Here is a 9,511-nt window from a genome sequence, read left to right as displayed (position 1 = left end):
TATCAAATCGCTTTGACATCCCCTGTCAATAGCACTCATCGCTTCGCTAGAATAAAGAGCTGGTTATGTTCCACAAGAACTATATTTTCGGAATACTTGTTGGCTGTTTGCTAATAAAACGTATTGTTCGAGATAACTCATAATGTTCGAACACAATATATGTCTCAAAATCCTACTGCAAATCGACGTTGGCGACATGTGTCTGCAGTTCAGCGGGTTACTGCTATTCCCTTCCTTGGGTATTGGTATGTGTTGTGAAACTTTCCAGTGTTTCGGTGCTGATCTCTCGAGGAGCGATCGGTTGTATATGATTGCTAAATATGGAGCTATTGAATCAGCATACTCCGAAAGGAACCTGATTGATATACAATCAGGACCGGAACCTTGCCTTTATTAAGTGATTTCGAATGCTTTGCTACATCGAGGATGTCTACTTCTAAGTTACTTCTAAATTACAATCAAGACGTTTCCGCTTCCACTACACTACAATCATTGTTCAGTCAGGAACACTTGTTACGTTATTTTATTTCCGATAATTAAACTATAGCAAAACTCTGACAGATAAGGATATCTCACATCTGCCTTTCCTCTCACAAAAATCAAATAAATTAGCCAGCTAACTAAATTCAATCAACAATGAAGAAGAAAACAAAAGACATTCCTACTATGGGGCAGTGCCTGACTTTGGTATGAGATACTGTAGGGCAGGTGTCTGTATTTTACAGCGTACGTATGGTTCGATGCAATGCTAACGACTGACAGCCGTATTAAATTATGAAATGTATTCAAAAATTCCGAATACGACTGTACACCGCCTATACGATTTACTAGTAACACGAAAATCTGTGCCGCATCTGTGCCCCGGGTTCCCCGCTTTATGCAAGTGGTCGCCTTAAGCGCTTTAGCAATCCGTGCCCGACTGACGACTATATCCAAACTTCCGTATGTCCTTGTGCCTACGCCTCGTAGTGCTCGCATAGGAATCGTATGCTCGCCGCACACGGACTCTTTTTGCTCGTCAGATTGCCTCACTCTGGTACGAAATACTGTAGGGCAGTGTCGCTATTTTACAGTGGTTTCCCTTGTGCGGAAATCATGCGTTTTGTATGCGAGCACTATCAGACGTAGACAGTCATAGGGCATATGGAAGTTTGGAGGTGGCAGCCAAAGCGGTTAAGGCGACCGTTCGCGTAAAGCGGGAAATCCCCCGATCGGGTGCAAATTTTCATATCTTATTAGTAAATCTTGTAGCCGGTGTACAATCGTATTCGCAATTTGCGAATGCATTTCTTAATACATTTCTACTGGTTTACCCAACTAAATTCTTTTTGACATATATATCCGTACATCTGCGCTCACAGTCACATAATTGGTAGCACTGAGAAGAGGCAGTGCTATTGCACTTGTCTGAGTAATGGCGATACAGCGGCGGGCGACTGTGTGGTGACTAACGATGGCGCGTCACTTTGCACCAAGGTCAAGGTTCAGGAACGCTATTTCGAGAATGCAACTTGCGTGAGCAGAGGTTACTATGAAGCGCTTCTGCCCATGAATCGAGCTCTTCTGCTTCGTTTCGATACATTTGTTGTTCTTATCAGGCAATCCGTGTACAAAAGGCGGACTCGTAAATATCGAATGTGAAACGAAAAGTTGCACAACAGTATCAATAAATAATAACAAGATAAAATGAAAATTAATGAAGTGTGTGTAGTCTACAGTATAAACCTTTCGCTATAGATGATTCCCGTTCGAAAACTACGTCAATAGTTCTAATAATAATAATAACACTAGTATGCAAATGGTTGAGATCGTAGAGGGTCATACAACAAAGAATACAGAGTAATCTAACAACCCTCACACGAAAGAAACCCAAGACAGAATCGAACAGTACTGAATCCTAACTTGAAGACGAAGAGTAAAGCGAGCATTACTCCTGTCAGCAGCAAGTACCGTGAGAGAATGGAAAAAGTTTGTTTCTCAGTTGGACGAACAGCACATACAATCGACATTTGCACAGTTGCGCAGATATTTTCAGTCAAATAAAATGCGAAGATAAATGAGGATAAGAAAGCAAACAAACTGTATTTACTCTATACTGAGCCACCATAGATTATGTGCCCCTTATACCTAAATATGCAGAAAATGTCTCTGAACAACCTCCAAAATAGTGGTGGCGGAATACGGCGTGTAGACCACAGCAAAATGGAAAACCTAATAAGAAGACAGATACTATCTCAATGTATGAGAACTTATTGTTGTGGACTGACAAGACAGCCAGTCCACAGTGACGGGTAACCGAAATGCACGCGTTACTCACGCCGGCAGGCGTGAGGTCTGAAACAGGATACGTGATGAATGCTATAAAGAAAAGTACGTAGCTGCGTTAATACTTAACTTTAATTCATCCTTGTGGTACATCGCTCCTGACGATACAAATAAGACTCTTTCAATACAAACACTGTAAGGCGAATGGCGCCTTGCTCGGTCGTAGCCATGGACTTAGCTGAAGGCTATTCTAACTGTCTCTCGGCAAATGAGAGAAAGGCTTCGTCAGTGTAGTCGCTAGCAAAGTCGTCGTACAACTGGGGTCGAGTGCTAGTCCGTCTCTCTAGACCTGCCGTGTGGTGGCGCTCGGTCTGCAGTTACTGACAGTGGCGACACGCGAGTCCGACATGTACTAATGGACCGCGGCCGATTTAAAGCTACCACCTAGCAAGTGTCGTGTCTGGCTGTGACACCACACTTATTTCTACAGGCACACTAAAAAGAGAGATCAGCGAGGAGAATTCTGAAGAACATGAACAACAAGAAACATGAACTAACTGACTTCGTAGGGTTAAGCAACGGAAGAAAATTACGTAACGAACGGAAGGAAATAATATAACATAACTTTTGAAACAGGTAGGAATAGTCCAGCATTTTCAATGACGTCGAGGTATAACGCGCAGGGAACAGGCATGCACGATTTCGATGCAATGGACAGATTGGAAAAATAACAACTTGTCCGCTTCGGTAGCTGCGCGGTCAGCACGCCGAGTTGGTAACCGCAGGGGCCGGTTTCATTGCCGGCCGGGTTGGGAATTTTCTCCGTTCAGGGACTGGGTGTTGTTTTGTCCTCACTTTCGTATCATCGTGGTTGGCGTTCCACTATTGAGATGGCTGTATAGACACGTTCCGAAAGTCAAGACCTTTAGGTCGGTAAAAACGGTACTTCGGGCTTCATACTGCTCAGTATTGTCCCACGACAATTGTTAACGGTATCTTATTCCGTTAAGCGTAAGTTGAACACGTTTCAGTGGCTTATCACAAACGTAGAAGTCCTAGTCTACTCTAATCGGTAGTAACAGAGTTCAATTGTCTGTTACAATTCGATGCAGATGTTCTTTATTTGAGAAGAAAATGTCTCGAATGCCATAAGACTTTGTATTTTAATTTTATTTTTCATAGACTGAAGCTGCAAAACCTTCGGAAACGTAATCTAGAAGATCCACATTTTCTTTACCTAAACTTCGTTAGTGCCTGATGTCTGAGATACGCAGAAGAAAAAATTTACTTTTCGCTGAACCTTTGAGCCCCTGAAACTTCATGGCAGATTAAAACTGTGTTGCCAAGCCTAGACTCGAACTAGTGACCCTAGCAATTCGCTGGCAGGTGCTCTACCGGCTGAGATACTCTCGCGTGACTCATGATCCCATCCTCACAACTCTACTTCCGCCGGTATTCCACATCCTGCTTTACAAACTTCACAGAAATTCGCCTGCGAAACTTGCAGGATTAGCACTGCTGGAAGAACAGATATTGTGGAGCTTTGAAGGAAGGAGATGGGGTACTGGCGGAAGTACAATTGTATGGAGAGGTCGTGAGTTATGCTTTAGTAGCTCAGACGTAGAGCACTTGGCCGCCAAAGGCAAAGGTCCAGAATTCAAGTCTCCATTACTGTTATTTATTGCGTTGATCTTATACATAAGATAACAGAGATTACGGATGTACAGAAATATACAGGCGGATATTTTCCCCTTGTTCTGTTCTCTAACGGAATGGGACAATAAAACGCCAAAATTGTTACGAGGTACCCTCCTTCATTCACTGTACAGAGTGCTTCCATGATGATGTTACGAACTTTCAGAGATGATGGAAAATGCTAAACCTGTCAATGTGAGGTAATGAACTCTGGCCCGAGAACGATCAAGTCGAAAGCTATAAGCGAATATCGTTCTGACGCCTCTGAACGTGGAATACATGTACCGGCACTGTTGTTGCTAAGATTGTAGGGTAGGCAACTTTCAGACATGGTAGTATGGGCCAAAAAAAGAAAAAACGACTCGAGTAAACATGGGCTCTAAAAGACATACCTTAAGAGAGCTATGTTCTTAGATAGTGTGAAATACCGTACATCTCTTCTACTGAACAAGTGTCCATAGCTACGCATTTTAAATCTCATGTTTACTAGAGGTTTCTTTTTCCTTTTTCTGGCCCATACTATCAAGTCTGCAAGTTGCCCACCCTGCAAGCTTAGCAACAACAGTATTGGTACATGTATTCCACAGTAAGAGGTGCCAGAAACATTTTCACTTATAAATTTTGACTCGGTCGTTTCCGTACCAGGATTCATTGCTTCGAACTGAAACGTTTACCCTTTTCCATCATTCCTGGAAGTTCGCGGAATCACCCTTCAGATGTATTACGTATAATATTGCAATCTTCATGCTTCATCAAATGCACGCATTGTCTCGTGTCTCCTATCACTAGGATGGGGAGCACTTGGAAGCCTGTGCTACAAGCAAATGACACAGAGTGCGTCAGAGAGGCGAGGTTCGTTGTCCTGGCGGCTAATCACCACTGCAGGCAGGCCAACACCGCAGTGGCGAAAGCTTTCTGGGAGCCAGCCAGGCCCGGCTGTGTTTACGGGAATAAGGCAGGCAGAAGCAGAGCAAACTGCTTCTTGGAGTAACTACTAATAAGTCGCGTAGCTCAGTTGTTTGATACCCGCACGATGTTTGAGTCTCTGGATATACACTGCTAGTCATCGAAATTGCAACACCGTGAAGACTTGGTGCAATAAACGTCAAATGGACGTGAATTCAAGAGTGGAAATGGGAAAGGTCTAAGTATCAAATCTAACATTTATCAGAAGAACCAAGAAAAAAAGAACAACGTACTGTATAACGCGATTATAATCAGTTATACAAAAGTAACCTTTAATTGTGAAAAGGGTAAATAACATACAGAAGTGATACAGCACTGAATCCATAATAGCTTCAAGTTTTATTCTCCCCTATACTGTTCGTTCCGCAAGTGCGGCATGCGCGAAGGAGTTATTCCAATAGTCATCATGGAGTCATACAAAGATGCAAAGTATGTGCAGTGTTGCTTATGGTTTCTTGAATGCAAATCCGTAAGTATGGAAGGTGACTTCGTCAGTGAACACAATTTCATTAATAAAATCATCCTCAGTCTGCGTTTTGTTGAACATTACTGCACAAAACACAGCCCGTTTTTCTTTGTCAAAAAAAAAAAGAAATGGTTCAAATGGCTCGGAGCACTATGGGACTTAACTTCTGAGGTCATCAGTCCCCTAAAATTAGAACTACTTAAACCTAACTAACCTAAGGACATCACACACATCCATTCCCGAGGCAGGATTCGAACCTGCGACCGTAGCGGTCGCGCGGTTCCAGACTATAGCGCCTAGAACCGCTCGGCCACTCCGGCCGGCTCTTTGTCAATTTCTCTCAAAACAGCAGTTCCAGTTTGTTGTGTTTGAATAACAGGCGTTTCTGTAATACCTTCCACACTGCGAAATAGGCATATTCAGTTGTGAGCTGACGTGTCTCGTTGATTTCCCCGAACTACGAACGTAAGACTGCCGAATTTGTTCAATTGCGGAGTCAGGGTCTTCTGGCCGATCCTGACCGGGCACCCTTTGTGATGCTCAGACACTTTCGGTGAAACGTTTGTACCAATTAATATTAATTTGTCTTTGAAGTGGTGGCTTGCGATATTTATCCATCGATTGCATCTGAACTATTGTAGCAGATTTGGATTAATAAAACTATAAACTACACTGCGCACAGTCTGCACCGTTAAGGGACAACACTGTCGAGGTCATCCATCGGTCCCTGCACTTACACACTACTTGAACTAACTTAATGCTAAGAACAACACACGCAACCCATGCCCGAGGGAGGTCTCGAATAGAGTCCTGCATGACCGAGTAAGCGAGCACAAAATACGAGGTGGGGCGAGCACACCCTAACTGGATAGGCTACCCGCACTAGTTCATGTGACCGAGCATAGAAGCCGTGACCGAATACGTAGCACATGACTTCAAACACATTTATCCGTGTGACACTGCAGCCAGTACGGGCTTCTGATTTGTGGTGTGTCTCTGTCTGTAATATTGAAACCAATGTTTACACATTAAAGAAACGGGAAGGTCTAAAAATCCAAGTATGGAGTACATTTCTGTTGGTTGTAGACGAAAACAGTGCGTCTACTGGGTACGTATCGTGCATAAACTACTCCACTTTATTGTTTTCCCAGTCGGGAACCACTCATTTAAAGAAACACAGTTGCAAGAAACCTCACAAAGATCGTTTCTTTGGCTGTCCTTCCGTAATCTTAATATGCTTGAAATAAGTGAAAAGCAGGAAATTCTTAGCAATGTGCGACAAATGTGTGCTACGTACGCAGTATTCCATTAACGTAAAACACATCGTTTTTATGGGAACAGGGGTCGGGTTGTTTGGGGGGAGAGACCAAACGGCGAGGTCATCGGTCTCTTACGGGAACGTTTCGATGATCTCGATATCAGTTCTGTATTACTTGTCTCTTTTGTTTATTATCATAGATCCTTCAAGTACTGTGTCATCACCACCCACAAAGAGAGATCCTTTCAAGGAATGGAGGAACAACAGATCATTCGCAGCAGATGAAGTAGATCTGTACATTTTAATGCACCCCGGAGATGGTGGAGCAGACATGAAACAGATCTGCCAGATTTGGCTGCAGTTGCAAGACGTATTTTATGCATCGCAGCAACAAGCGCATCTAGTGAAAGCTGCTTTAGTAAAGCCGGCATGTTACTGATAAATTGCCGCAGCCAATTAAATCCGGAACGCGTTAGTGATTTACTGCTGATCAACAACAACTATAATTCTGTTTATGTTGCAAACAATTGAAAAATACGACAATCTACGTCTGTAAATGTTAAATGTTCTTTGTATGCTTTCTTTATGAAGGTGGTTGTGTTCTAGATTACAGGGAAAGCACTTATCTAATGTTTCCTATAAATGAAAGGAAAAATATATCATTTGTTTGGAAATGAGACTCGTCTTCTATCTGCGACTGTATAGAAATATCATTTTACGTTCCAGGTGCTTTATGAATTCAGCTGTGTCACGTACCCGTTCTTGGAAACGTTACTTTTGTATTAAGAGAGAGAGAGAGAGAGAGAGAGAGAGAGAGAGAGCCAGAGACGTTGGATTTGTACAGTACAGGTACAGTGCAGTGCAGTGCAGTGAGCCGGGGCGAGGCGAGGTAAGACGCCAGCGGTGACCGGTCATGCTCGGTTATCCGCGTGTCCGGAGTCCGGACATCGGACATGGGGCGAGTACGTGACCGAGCCGAGTCGTATGGGGCCGGACACGAGCGGCTCGGTCCCCCCGTCAACAGGCGAGCCGTGACCGGTCAAACATGGAGCGTTGCAGCACTCTAGTCTCGAACCTCCCTGAGGAGGGGCCGCGCAATCCGTGAATAGCGCCTTAAACCACGCGCCACTCCGCGCAGCTCTGCACCGTTGTACGACTCCATGACAACTGTTGGAATAACTCATTCGCGAATGCCACCTACCGGGAACGTCGGGAAATAACAGTGTAGGCCGGAGTAAATCTTGAAGATATATTGCATTCAGTGCTGGATCAAACTTTACTGTAAATTATTTATCGTTTTCACAATTAAAACTTACTTTTGTGTAATTTATAAACATCCTATATCCCTTTCCATCCAAAGAATTAAAAGGTATTCTGAAGCACAGAATTATGCTTCCCACCTCATCACTGCTAGAAATAATGATAAAAGTGAGAAAAAAATTTATTAAGAATGTACTAGGTGCCGCACCAGGAAACTGATGGGTCTTAGTTTCAATAAGAAAGCATTTGTTTCAAGTGTCATTAATACAGAAGCACTATGTTTTATTTGTGATAATAGAAGTACAGAAATACAACAGTATTATTTTAACTCGCAGAACAGTAGTCACACTGGACTCGCATTCGGGAGGATGACGGTTCAATCCCGCGTCCGGCCATCCTGATTTAGGTTTTCCGTGATTTCCCTAAATCGCTCCAGGCAAATGCCGGGATGGTTCCTTTGAAAGGGCACGACCGACTTCCTTCCCCGTCCTTCCCTAATCCGATGAGACCGATGACCTTGCTGTCTGGTCTCCTCCCCCTAACAACCCAACCCAACCCAACCCAACCCAACCAACCAGCGACCAACCAGGCCAGTAGTCAGCTAAAACCATTTCACATTTTTTTTTAAATTTTCTAGCAGACAGTTACATAAATCAGTTCAATAAAAAATTCCTCAGTATTGATTTTTGTTCGTAACACAACTCCATCCATGGGATCATACGTTGCAACTTTTACTGTAAAACTCCCTGTGCTGTTGAGGAAGAAACGGCAACATCGTCAACAGGTCTTTCTGTTTTGCAGCTGATAAACATGGCTGATCCTCCAGATGAAGTACGGCATGGTATACATCAATCATGGTCTTCCCTCTTTTGAGTACAACGACATTTTGCCATTCCTCTGTTTCAGCGCAAGAATTTTTATACAGGTACTAGCTCACGGATCTGGCATTGCCTGAGTATTCAGTTTACCAGTTTTCTATTAGAAACGAAAACAAAACATGAATTGTGTTCATACTCGAGTATCGAAAAAAATTCATTTCCATGTATCCGTGAAAACACCTTTGAAATTATGAAACAGCCGTACAAAGATGCATGATGGTGCAATTTTCCACGTAACTCATTGTTTGTGGTGTCATATATCTTGAACTGAATGTCGTACAATGGTGTATTTTTGTAGGCACATAAAGCGGTATGAGTGGATACTGTCTGCGAATAGTGTTAGTAGCAATGGAGTAATAAATTTAAACTTCAAGCGGCAGTTTTTTAGGCATCTCAGCGTTTATGAAGTCATATCTCCTGAACTATTTGTTATACGATGACACATTTCTGTAGGGGCATTTAGCAGCGTACGTGGATACTGTCTTCGAAATTTATTGTGAATACAGACAGTTAGAAGAGAAGTAACACATTCAAAAGCCATGCATGATTCGGTAGTCGTTCACGCATCTCATTGTTCATGGCATCTCATCTCCTGCGCTACATTAGATAGCTGGTTCTTACCCTCATAGCGATTGTTGTCTGATAGTAAGGGATGGGTGCACCAAATTTGGTTGAAATTCTCTCCACTGGTTTAGGAGATGTGGAACATATACACATACATAC

The sequence above is a fragment of the Schistocerca cancellata genome, chromosome 1 (genome assembly GCF_023864275.1).
Source record: "Schistocerca cancellata isolate TAMUIC-IGC-003103 chromosome 1, iqSchCanc2.1, whole genome shotgun sequence".
Lineage (NCBI taxonomy): Eukaryota > Metazoa > Arthropoda > Insecta > Orthoptera > Acrididae > Schistocerca > Schistocerca cancellata.
Note: the sequence above shows the minus strand (reverse complement) of the source record.